The sequence below is a fragment of the Calliopsis andreniformis genome, unplaced genomic scaffold (genome assembly GCF_051401765.1).
Source record: "Calliopsis andreniformis isolate RMS-2024a unplaced genomic scaffold, iyCalAndr_principal scaffold0027, whole genome shotgun sequence".
In the NCBI taxonomy this organism is placed as follows: Eukaryota; Metazoa; Arthropoda; class Insecta; order Hymenoptera; family Andrenidae; genus Calliopsis; species Calliopsis andreniformis.
This window is the reverse complement of record NW_027480436.1, coordinates 6,397,875-6,411,954: the sequence shown is the minus strand read 5'-3', so window position 1 is coordinate 6,411,954 and position 14,080 is coordinate 6,397,875.

Below are 14,080 nucleotides of genomic sequence, written 5' to 3'. Positions count from 1 at the left end.
GCAACCTAGGCTTCACCCTAGGGCGTTGCTCCAACAGATTGAATAGTTGGTGCCTTAGAAGTCAACGCCCGAAGCATAAAATGCAATAAAAATACAACAGTGTTTCCATCGTATAAAACGAATAATTGAAACGAGTATGAAGCTTATGGTCATTTCTACTTTCCGAGCAAGCTAGGCTTCACCCTAGGGCGTTGCTCCAACAGATTGAATAGTTAGGACCTTAGAAGTGAACGCCCGAACCATAAAATGCAATAAAAATGCAACAGTGTTTCCATCATATAACAGGAATAATTGCAACCAGTTTGAAAGTGATGACCAATTCTACGTTCCGGGCAACCTAGGCTTCACTCTAGGGCGTTGCTCCACCAGATCGAATAGTTAGTGCCTTAGAAGTCAACGCCAGAAGCATAAAATACAATATAAATACAACAGTTTTTCTATCGTATAAAACGAATAATTGCAACCAGTGTGAAAGTTATGGTCATTTCCACATTCCGTGTAACCTAGGCTTCACTCTAGGGCGTTGCTCCACCAGATCGCATAGTTAGGTCCTTAGAAGTAAACGCCAGAAGCATAAAATACAATATAGATACAACAGCTTTTCCATCGTATAAAAGGATTAATTGCAACCAGTTTGAACGTGATGGTCATTTCTCCCTTCCGGGCAACCTAGGCTTCACTCTAGGGCGTTGCTCCACTAGATCGAACAGCTAGGGCCTTAGAAGTCAACGCCAGAAGCATAAAATACAATATAAATACAACAGTTTTTCCATCGTATAAAACGAATAATTGTAACCAGTATGAAACTTATGGTCATTTCTACTTTCCGAGCAACCTAGGCTTTACCCTAGGGCGTTGCTCCAACAGATTGAATAGCTAGGACCTTAGAAGTGAACGCCCGAACCATAAAATGCAAAAAAAATACAACAGTGTTTCCATCATATAACAGGAATAATTGCAACCAGTTTGAAAGTGATGGCCAATTCTACGTTCCGGGCAACCTAGGCTTCTCTCTAGGGCGTTGCTCCACCAGATCGAATAGATAGTGCCTTAGAAGGCAACGCCAGAGGCATAAAATACAATATAAATACAACAGCGTTTCCATCGTATAAAACGAATAATTGCAACCAGTGTGAAAGTTATGGTCATTTCCACATTCCGTGTAACCTAGGCTTCACTCTAGGGCGTTGCTCCACCAGATCGCATAGTCAGGTCCTTAGAAGTAAACGCCAGAAGCATAAAATACAATATAGATACAACAGCTTTTCCATCGTATAAAAGGATTAATTGCAACCAGTTTGAACGTGATGGTCATTTCTCCCTTCCGGGCAACCTAGGCTTCACTCTAGGGCGTTGCTCCACTAGATCGAACAGCTAGGGCCTTAGAAGTCAACGCCAGAAGCATAAAATACAATATAAATACAACAGTTTTTCCATCGTATAAAACGAATAATTGCAACCAGTATGAAACTTATGGTCATTTCTACTTTCCGAGCAACCTAGGCTTCACCCTAGGGCGTTGCACCAACAGATTGAATAGCTAGGACCTTAGAAGTGAACGCCCGAACCATAAAATGCAAAAAAAATACAACAGTGTTTCCATCATATAACAGGAATAATTGCAACCAGTTTGAAAGTGATGGCCAATTCTACGTTCCGGGCAACCTAGGCTTCTCTCTAGGGCGTTGCTCCACCAGATCGAATAGATAGTGTCCTAGAAGCCAACGCCAGAGGCATAAAATACAATATAAATACAACAGTGTTTGCATCGTATAAAACGAATAATTGCAACCAGTGTGAAAGTTATGGTCATTTCTACATTCCGAGCAACCTAGGATCCACTCTAGGGCGTTGCTCCACCAGATCGAATAGTTAGGTCCTTAGAAGTAAACGCCAGAAGCATAAAATACGATATAAATACAACAGCGTTTGCATCGTATAAAACGAATAATTGCAACCAGTGTGAAAGTTATGGTCACTTCTACATTCCGAGCAACCTAGGATTCACTCTAGGGCGTTCCTCCACCAGATCGAATAGTTAGGTCCTTAGAAGCAAACGCCAGAAGCATAAAATACGATATAAATAGAACAGCTTTGCCATCGTATAAAAGGAATAATTGCAAACAGTGTGAAGGTAATGGTCATTTCTACGTTCCGGGCAAGCTAGGCTTCACCCTAGGCCGTTGTTCCACCAGATCGAATAGTTAGGGCCTAAGAAGTTAACGCCAGAAGCATAAAATGCAATAAAAATACAACAGTTTTTCCAATGTATAACATTATTAATTGCAACCAGTTTGAAAGTGATGGTCATTTCTCCTTTCCGGGCAACCTGGGCTTCACTCTAGGCCGTTGCTCCACTAGATAGAATAGCTAGGGCCTTAGAAGTCAACGCCAGAAGCATAAAATACAATATAAATACAACAGTTTTTCCATCGTATAAAACGAATAATTGCATCCAGTATGAAACTGATGGTCATTTCTACTTTTCGAGCAACCTAGGCTTCACCCTAGGGCGTTGCTCCAACAGATTGAATAGTTGGTGCCTTAGAAGTCAACGCTCGAAGCATAAAATGCAATAAAAATACAACAGTGTTTCCATCGTATAAAACGAATAATTGAAACGAGTATGAAACTTATGGTCATTTCTACTTTCCGAGCAAGCTAGGCTTCACCCTAGGGCGTTGCTCCAACGGATTGATTAGTTAGGGCCTTAGAAGTCAACGCCCGAACCATGAAATGCAAAAAAAATACAACAGTGTTTCCATCGTATAACAGGATTAATTGCAACCAGTTTGAAAGTGATGGTCATTTCTCCTTTCCGGGCAACCTAGGCTTCACTCTAGGGCGTTGCTTCACTAGACCGAATTGCTAGGGCCTTAGAAGTCAACGCCAGAGGCATAAAATACAATATAAATTCAACAGTTTTTCCATCGTATAAAACGAATAATTGCAACCAGTATGAAACTGATGGTCATTTCTACTTTCCGAGCAACCTAGGCTTCACCCTAGGGCGTTGCTCCAACAGATTGAATAGTCAGGACCTTTGAAGTGAACGCCCGAACCATAAAATCCAAAAAAAATACAACAGTGTTTCCATCATATAACAGGAATAGTTGCAACCAGTTTGAAAGTGATGGCCAATTCTACGTTCCGGGCAACCTAGGCTTCACTCTAGGGCGTTGCTCCACCAGATCAAATAGATAGTGCCTTAGAAGTCAACGCCAGAGGCATAAAATACAATATAAATACAACAGCGTTTCCATCGTATAAAACGAATAATTGCAACCAGTGTGAAAGTTATGGTCATTTCCACATTCCGTGTAACCTAGGCTTCAGTCTAGGGCGTTGCTCCACCAGATCGAATAGTTAGGTCCTTAGAAGTAAACGCCAGAAGCATAAAATACAATATAGATACAACAGCTTTTCCATCGTGTAAAAGGATTAATTGCAACCAGTTTGAACGTGATGGTCATTTCTCCATTCCGGGCAACCTAGGCTTCACGCTAGGGCGTTGCTCCACCAGATCGAATAGTTAGGGCCTTAGAAGTCAACGCCAGAAGCATAAAAGACAATATAAATACAACAACTTTTCCATCGTATAACAGGAATAATAGCAACCAGTGTGAAAGTTATGGTCATTTCTACGTTCCGGGCAACCTAGGCTTCACTCTAGGGCGTTGCTCCACCAGATCGAATAGCTACGGACTTAGAATTCAACGCTAAAAGCATAAAATACAATAAAGATGCAACAGTTTTTCCATCGTATAACAGGAATAATTGCAACCAGTGTGAAGGTAACGGTATGTCCTACGTTCCGGGCAACCTAGGCTTCACTCCAGGGCGTTGCTAAACCAGATCGAACAGATAGGACCTTAGAAGTCAACGCCCGAAGCATAAAGTACACAATAAATAGAACAGATTTTCCATTGTATAAAACGAATAATAGCAACCAGTGTGAAAGTTATGGTCATCACTACGTTCCGGGCAACCTAGGCGTCACTCTAGGGCGTTGCTCCACCACATCGAATAGCTACGGCCTTAGAAGTCGACGCCAGAAGCATAAAATACAATATAAATATAACAACTCTTCCATCGTATAGAACGAATAATAGCAACCAGTGTGAAATTTATGGACATTTCTACATTCCGAGCAACCTAGTCTTCACTCTAGGGCGTTGCTCCACCAGATCGAATAGTTAGGGCCTTAGAAGTCAACGTCAGAAGCATAAAATACAATAAAACTACAACAGTTATTCCATCGTATAACAGGAATAACTGCAACCAGTGTGAAAGTAATGGTCATTTCTACGTTCCGAGCATCCTAGGCTTCACTCCAGGGCGTTGTTCAACCAGATCGAATAGTTAGGGCCGAAGGAATCAAGGCCAGAAGCATAATATAGAATATAAATATAACAGTTTTTCCATCGTATAGAACGAATAATAGCAACCAGTGTGAAAGTTATGGTCATTTCTACGTTCCGGGCAACGTAGGCATTGCACTACGGCGTCGCTACACCAGATCGAATAGTTAGGGCCTAAGAAGTCAACGACAGGCGCATAAAATATAATATATATATAACAGTTTTTGCATCGTATAAAACGAATAATCGCAACCAGTGTGAAAGTTATGGTCATTTCTACGTTCCGGGCAACCTAGGCTTCACTCTAGGGCGTTGCTCCAACAGATCGAATAGCTACGGACTTAGAATTCAACGCTAAAAGCATAAAATACAATAAAGATGCAACAGTTTTTCCATCGTATAAAACGAATAATTGCTACCAGTGTAAAAGTTATGGTCATTTCTACGTTCCGGGCAACCTAGGCTTCACTCTAGGGCGTTGCTCCACCAGATCGAATAGTTAGGGCCTTACAAGTCCACGCCAGAAGCATAAAATACGATAAAGATGCAACAGTTTTTCCATCGTATAAAACGAATAATTGCAACCAGTGTGAAATTTATGGTCATTCCTACATTCCGAGCAACCTAGACTTCACTCTAGAGCGTCGCTCCACCAGACCGAATAGTTAGGTCCTTAGAAGTCAACGCCAGAAGCATAAAATACGATATAAATACAACAGTTTGTCCATCGTAGAACAGGTATATTTGCAACCAGTGCGAAAGTTACGGTCATTTCTGCGTTCCGGGCAACCTAGGCTTCACTCTAGGGCGTTGCTCCACCAGATTCAACAGTTAGGGCCTTAGAAGTCAACGCCCGAAGCATAAAATACAAAATAAATGGAACCGTTTTTCCTTTGTATAAAACGAATAATTGCTACCAGTGTAAAAGTTATGGTCATTTCTACGTTCCGGGCAACCTAGGCTTCACCCTAGGGCGTTGTTCCACCAGATCGAATATTTAGGGCCTAAGAAGTGAACGCCAGAAGCATAAAATACAATATAAATACAACAGTTTTTCCATCGTATAAAACGAATAATTGCAACCAGTATGAAACTTATGGTCATTTCTACGTTCCGGGCAACCTAGGCTTCAGTGTATGGCGTTCTTCCACCACATCGAATAGCTATGGGCTCAGAAGTCAACGCCTGAAGTATAAAATACAATAAAAATACAACAGTCTTTCCACCCTATAACAGGAATAATTGCAACCCGTGTGAAAGTAATGGTCATTTCCATGTTACGGGCAACCTAGTCTTCACTCTAGGGCGTTGTTCCACCAGATCGAATATTTAGGGCCTAAGAAGTGAACGCCAGAAGCATAAAATACAATATAAATACAACAGTTTTTCCATCGTATAAAACGAATAATTGCAACCAGTGTGAAAGTTATGGTCATTTCTACATTCCGACCAACCTAGGCTTCATTCTAGGGCGTTGCTCCACCAGATCGAATTGTTAGGTCCTTAGAAGTAAACGCCAGAAGCATAAAATACGATATAAATACAACAGCTGTTCCAACGTATAAAAGGAATAATTGCAACCAGTATGAAACTTATGGTCATTTCTATGTTCCGGGCAACCTAGGCTTCACTCTATGGCGTTCTTCCACCACATCGAATAGCTAGGGCCTCAGAATTCAACGCCTGAAGTATAAAATACAATAAAAATACATCAGTCTTTCCATCCTATAACAGGAATAATTGCAACCCGTGTGAAAGTGATGGTCATTTCTACGTTCCAGGCAACCTAGGCTTCACTCTACGGTGTTGTCCCACCAGATCGAATAGTTAGGGCCTAAGAAGTGAACGCCAGAAGCATAAAATACAATATAAATTTAACAGTCTTTCCATCGTATAAAAGGAATAATTGCAAACAGTGTGAAAGTAATGGTCATTTCTACGTTCCGGTCAACCTAGGCTTCACTCTACGGCGTTGTTCCACCAGATCGAATAGTTAGGGCCTAAGAAGTGAACGCCAGAAGCATAAAACACTATATAAATATAACAGTCTTTCCATCCTATAACAGGAATAATTGCAACCCGTGTGAAAGTGATGGTCATTTCTACTTACAGAGGAACCTAGGCTTCACTCAAGGGCGTTGCTCCACTAGATCGAATAGCTAGGGCCTTAGAAGTAAACGCCAGAAGCATAAAATACGATATGAATACAACAGCGTTTCCATCGTATAAAACGAATAATTGCAGACAGTGTGAAAGTAATGGTCATTTCCACGTTCCGGGCAACCTAGCCTTCACTCTACGGCGTTGTCCCACCAGATCGAATAGTTAGGGCCTAAGAAGTGAACGCCAGAAGCATAAAATACAATATAAATATAACAGTCTTTCCATCTTATAACAGGAATAATTGCAACCCGTGTGAAGGTGATGGTCATTTCTACGTTCCAGGCAACCTATGCTTCACTCTAGGGCGTTGTTCCACCAGATTGAATAGTTAGGGCCTAAGAAGTCAACGCCAGAAGCATAAAATACAATATAAGTACAACAGTTTTTCCATCGTATAAAACGAATAATTGCAACCAGTATGAAACTTATGGTCATTTCTACTTTCCGAGCAACCTAGGCTTCACCCTAGGGCGTTGCTCCAACGGATTGAATAGTTAGGGCCTTAGAAGTCAACGCCCGAACCATAAAATGCAAAAAAAATACAACAGTGTTTCCATCATATAACAGCAATAATTGCAACGAGTTTGAAAGTGATGGCCAATTCTACGTTCCGGGCAACCTAGGCTTCACTCCAGGGCGTTGCTCCACCAGACCGAATAGTTACGGCCTAAGGAGTCAACGCCAGAAGCATAAAATACGATACAAATACAACAGCTTTTCCATCGTATATAACGAATAATTGTAACCAGTGTGAAAGTAATGGTCATTTCTACATTACGAGCAACCTAGGCTTCACTCTAGGGTGTTGCTCCACCAGATCGAATAGTTAGGTCCTTAGAAGTAAACGCCAGAAGCATAAAATACGATATAAATACAACAGCTTGTCCATCGTATAAAAGGAATAATTGCAAATAGTGTGAAAGTAATGGTCATTTTTACGTTCCGGGCAGGGTAGGCTTCACCATAGGCCGTTGTTCCACCAGATCGAATAGTTAGGGCCTAAGAAGTGAACGCCAGAAGCATAAACTGCAATAAAAATACAACAGTTTCTCCATCGTATAACAGGATTAATTGCAACCAGTTTGAAAGTGATGGTCATTTCTCCTTTCCGGCAACCTAGGCTTCACTCTAGGGCGTTGCTCCGCTAGATCGAATAGCTAGGGCCTTAGAAGTCAACGCCAGAAGCATAAAATACAATATAAATACAACAGTTTTTCCATCGTATAAAACGAATAATTGCAACCAGTATGAAACTGATGGTCATTTCTACTTTCCGAGCAACCTAGGCTTCACCCTAGGGCGTTGCTCCAACAGATTGAATAGTTAGGGCCTTAGAAGTCAACGCCAGAGGCATAAAATACAATATAAATACAACAGCTTTTCCATCCTATAAAACGAATAATTGCAATCAGTGTGAAAGTGATGGCCAATTCTACGTTCCGGGCAACCTAGGCTTCACTCTAGGGCGTTGCTCCACCAGATCGAATAGTTAGTGCCTTAGAAGTCAACGCCAGAAGCATAAAATACAATATAAATACAACAGTTTTTCCATCGTATGAAACAAATAATTGCAACCTGTATGAAACCTATGGTCATTTCTACTTTCCGAGCAACCTAGGCTTCAGCCTAGGGCGTTGCTCCAACGGATTGAATAGTTAGGGCCTTAGAAGTCAACGCCCGAACCATAAAATGCAAAAAAAATACAACAGTGTTTCCATCATATAACAGCAATAATTGCAACGAGTTTGAAAGTGATGGCCAATTCTACGTTCCGGGCAACCTAGGTTTCACTCCAGGGCGCTGCTCCACCAGACCGAATAGTTACGGCCTAAGAAGTCAACGCCAGAAGCATAAAGTACGATATAAATACAACAGCTTTTCCATCGTATAAAACGAATAATTGCAACCAGTGTGAAAGTAATGGTCATTTCTACGTTCCGAGCACCCTAGGCGTCTCTCTATGGCGTTGCTCCACCACATCTAATAGCTACGGCCTTAGAAGTCAACGCCAGAGGCATAAAATACAATATAAATACAACAGCTTTTCCATCGTATAAAACGAATAATTGCAACCAGTGTGAAAGCTATGGTCATTTCTACATTCCGACCAACCTAGGCTTCATTCTAGGGCGTTGCTCCACCAGATCGAATTGTTAGGTCCTTAGAAGTAAACGCCAGAAGCATAAAATACGATATAAATACAACAGTCTTTCCATCCTATAACAGGAATAATTGCAACCCGTGTGAAAGTGATGGTCATTTATACGTTCCAGGCAACCCATGCTTCACTCTAGTGCGTTGTTCCACCAGATTGAATAGTTAGGGCCTAAGAAGTCAACGCCAGAAGCATAAAATACAATATAAGTAAAACAGTTTTTCCATCGTATAAAACGAATAATTGCAACCAGTATGAAACTTATGGTCATTTCTACTTTCCGAGCAACCTAGGAGTCACTCTAGGGCGTTGCTCCACCGGATCGAATAGTTAGGTCCTTAGAAGTAAACGCCAGAAGCATAAAATACGATATAAATACCACAGCTTTTCCATCGTATAAAACGAATAATTGGAACCAGTGTGAAAGTAAGGGTCATTTCTACGTTCCGAGCAACCTAGGATTCACTCTAGGGCGTTGCTCCACCAGATCGAATAGTTAGGTCCTTAGAAGTAAACGCCAGAAGCATGAAATACGATATAAATACCACAGCTTTTCCATCGTATAACACGAATAGTTGCAACCAGTGTGAAAGTAAGGGTCATTTCTACGTTCCGAGCACCCTAGTCTTCACTCCAGGGCGTTGCTCCACCACATCTAATAGCTACGGCCTTAGAAGTCAACGCCAGAGGCATAAAGTACAATATAAGTACAACAGCGTTTCATTGGTATAAAACGAATAATTGCAACCAGTATGAAACTTATGGTCATTTCTACTTTCCGAGCAACCTAGGCTTCACCCTAGGGCGTTGCTCCAACAGACTGAATAGTTAGGGCCTTAGAAGTCTACGCCCGAACCATAAAATGCAAAAAAAATACAACAGTGTTTCCATCATATATCAGGAATAATTGCGACCAGTTCGAAAGTGATGGCCAATTCTACGTTCCGGGCAACCTAGGCTTCACTCTAGGGCGTTGCTCCACCAGATCGAATAGTTAGTGCCTTAGAAGTCAACGCCATAAGAATAAAATACAAAATTAATAAAACAGTTTTTCCATCGTATAAAACGAATAATTGCAACCAGTATGAAACTTATGGTCATTTCCACTTTCCGAGCAACCTAGGCTTCACCCTAGGGCGTTGCTCCACCTGATCGAATAGTTAGGGCCTTAGAAGTCAACGCCAGAAGCATAAAATGCAATAAAAATACAACAGTTTTTTCACCGTATAACTGGAATAGTTGCAACAAGCGTGAAGGTAATGGTCATTTCTGCGTTCCGGGCAACCTGGCTTCACCCTAGGGCGTTGTTCCACCAAATCGAATAGTTAGGGCCTAAGAAGTGAACGCTAGAAGCATAAAATACAATATAAATACAACAGTTTTACCATCATATAAAACGAATAATAGCAACCAGTGTGAAGGTTATGGTCATTTCAACGTTCCTGGCAATCTAGGCTTCACTCTAGGGCGTTGCTCCACCAGATCAATCAGTTAGGGCCTTAGAAGTGAACGCCCGAAGCATAAAATACAAAATAAATGGAACAGTTTTTCCATTGTATAAAACGAATAATGCTACCAGTGTAAAAGTTATGGTCATTTCTACGTTCCGGGTAACCGAGGCTTCACTCTAGGGTGTTGCTCCACCAGATCAATCAGTTAGGGCCTTAGAAGTGAACGCCCGAAGCATAAAATACAAAATAAATAGAACAGTTTTTCCATTGTATAAAACGAATAATGCTACCAGTGTAAAAGTTATGGTCATTTCTACTTTCCGGGCAACATAGGCTTCACCCTAGGGCGCTGCTCCAACAGATTGATTAGTTAGGGCCTTAGAAGTCAACGCCAGAGGCATAAAGTACAATATAAATACAACAGCGTTTCCACCGTATAAAACGAATAATTGCAACCAGTGTGAAAGTTATGGTCATTTCCACATTCCGAGCAACCTAGGATCCACTCTAAGGCGTTGCTCCACCAGATCGAATAGTTAGTGCCGGAGAAATCAACGCCAGAAGCATAAAATACAATATAAATAGAACAGTTTTACATCGTATGAAACAAATAATTGCAACCAGTATGAAAGTTATGGTCACTTCTACTTTCCGAGCAACCTAGGCTTCACCCTAGGGCGTTGCTCCACCAGATCGAATAGTTAGTGCCTTAGAAGTCAACGCCAGAAGCATAAAATACAATATAAATACAACAGTTTTTCCATCGTATGAAACAAATAATTCCAACCAGTATCAAACATATGGTCATTTCTACTTTCCGAGCAACCTAGGCTTCACCCTAGGGCGTTGCTCTAACGGATTGAATAGTTAGGGCCTTAGAAGTCAACGCCCGAACCATAAAACAAAAAAAAAAATACAACAGTGTTTCCATCATATAACAGGAATAATTGCAACCAGTTTGAAAGTGATGGCCAATTCTACTTTCCGGGCCACCTAGGTTTCACTCCAGGGCGTTGCTCCACCAGACCGAATAGTTACGGCCCAAGAAGTCAACGCCAGAATCATAAAATACGATATAAATACAACAGATTTTCCATCGTATAAAACGAATAATTGCAACCAGTGTGAAAGTAATGGTCATTTCTACGTTCCGTGCACCCTAGGCGTCACTCTAGGGCGTTGCTCCACCAACATCTAATAGCTACGGCCTTAGAAGTCAACGCCAGAGGCATAAAGTACAATATAAATACAACAGCGTTTCCATCGTATAAAACGAATAATTGCAACCAGTGTGAAAGTTATGGTCATTTCTACATTCCGAGCAACCTAGGATCCACTCTAGGGCGTTGCTCCACCAGATCGAATAGTTAGGTCCTTAGAAGTAAACGCCAGAAGCATAAAATACGATATAAATACAACAGCGTTTGTATTGTATAAAACAAATAATTGCAACCAGTGTGAAAGTTGTGGTCATTTCTACATTCCGAGCAACCTAGGATTCACTCTAGGGCGCTGCTCCTCCAGATCGAATAGTTAGATCCTTAGAAGTAAACGCCAGAAGCATAAAATACGATATAAATACAACAGCTTTTCCATCGTATAAAATGAATACTTGCAAACATTGTGAAAGTTATGGTCATTTCTACGTTCCAGGCAACCTAGGCTTCACCCTAGGGCGTTGTTCCACCAGATCGAATAGGTAGGGCCTAAGAAGTCAACGCCATAAGAATAAAATACAAAATAAATAAAACAGTTTTTCCATCGTATAAAACGAATAATTGCAACCAGTATGAAACTTATGGTCATTTCCACTTTCCGAGCAACCTAGGCTTCACCCTAGGGCGTTGCTCCACCTGATCGAATAGTTAGGGCCTTAGAAGTCAACGCCAGAAGCATAAAATGCAATAAAAATACAACAGTTTTTTCACCGTATAACTGGAATAGTTGCAACAAGCGTGAAGGTAATGGTCATTTCTGCGTTCCGGGCAACCTGGCTTCACCCTAGGGCGTTGTTCCACCAAATCGAATAGTTAGGGCCTAAGAAGTGAACGCTAGAAGCATAAAATACAATATAAATACAACAGTTTTACCATCATATAAAACGAATAATAGCAACCAGTGTGAAGGTTATGGTCATTTCAACGTTCCTGGCAATCTAGGCTTCACTCTAGGGCGTTGCTCCACCAGATCAATCAGTTAGGGCCTTAGAAGTCAACGCCCGAAGCATAAAATACAAAATAAATAGAACAGTTTTTCCATTGTATAAAACGAATAATGCTACCAGTGTAAAAGTTATGGTCATTTCTACGTTCCGGGTAACCTAGGCTTCACTCTATGGCGTTGCTCCACCACATCGAATAGCTACGGCCTTAGAAGTCAACGCCTGAAGCATAAAATGCAATAAAAATACAACAGTTTTTTCACCGTATAACAGGAATAATTGCAACAAGCGTGAAGGTAATGGTCATTTGTGCGTTCCGGGCAACCTAGGCTTCACCCTAGGGCGTTGTTCCACCAAATCGAATAGTTAGGGCCTAAGAAGTGAACGCCAGAAGCATAAAATACAATATAAATACAACAGTTTTACCATCATATAAAACGAATAATTGCAACCAGGATGAAAGTTATGGTCATTTCTACTTTCCGGGCAACATAGGCTTCACCCTAGGGCGCTGCTCCAACAGATTGATTAGTTAGGGCCTTAGAAGTCAACACCCGAACCATAAAATGCAAAAAAAATACAACAGTGTTTCCATCATATAACAGGAATAATTGCAACCAGTTTGAAAGTGATGGTCATTTCTACGTTCCGAGCACCCTAGGCGTTACGCTAGGGCGCTGCTGCACCACATCTAATAGCTACGGCCTTAGAAGTCAACGCCAGAGGCATAAAGTACAATATAAATACAACAGCGTTTGCATCGTATAAAACGAATAATTGCAACCAGTGTGAAAGTTATGGTCATTTCTACATTCCGAGCAACCTAGGATTCACTCTAGGGCGTTGCTCCACCAGATCGAATAGTTAGGTCCTTAGAAGCAAACGCCAGAAGCATAAAATACGATATAAATACAACAGCTTTTCCATCGTATAAAAGGAATAATTGCAAACAGTGTGAAGGTAATGGTCATTTCTACGTTCCGGGCAAGCTAGGCTTCACCCTAGGCCGTTGTTCCACCAGATCGAATAGTTAGGGCCTAAGAAGTTAACGCCAGAAGCATAAAATGCAATAAAAATACAACAGTTTTTCCAATGTATAACATTATTAATTGCAACCTGTTTGAAAGTGATGGTCATTTCTCCTTTCCGGGCTACCTAGGCTTCACTCTAGGGCGTTGCTCCACTACATCGAATAGCTATGGCCTTAGAAGTCAACGCCAGAAGCATAAAATACAATATAAATACAACAGTTTTTCCATCGTATAAAACGAATAATTGCAACCGGTATGAAACTGATGGTCACTTCTACTTTTCGAGCAACCTAGGCTTCACCCTAGGGCGTTGCTCCAACAGATTGAATAGTTGGTGCCTTAGAAGTCAACGCCCGAAGCATAAAATGCAATAAAAATACAACAGTGTTTCCATCGTATAAAACGAATAATTGAAACGAGTATGAAGCTTATGGTCATTTCTACTTTCCGAGCAAGCTAGGCTTCACCCTAGGGCGTTGCTCCAACAGATTGAATAGTTAGGACCTTAGAAGTGAACGCCCGAACCATAAAATGCAATAAAAATGCAACAGTGTTTCCATCATATAACAGGAATAATTGCAACCAGTTTGAAAGTGATGACCAATTCTACGTTCCGGGCAACCTAGGCTTCACTCTAGGGCGTTGCTCCACCAGATCGAATAGTTAGTGCCTTAGAAGTCAACGCCAGAAGCATAAAATACAATATAAATACAACAGTTTTTCTATCGTATAAAACGAATAATTGCAACCAGTGTGAA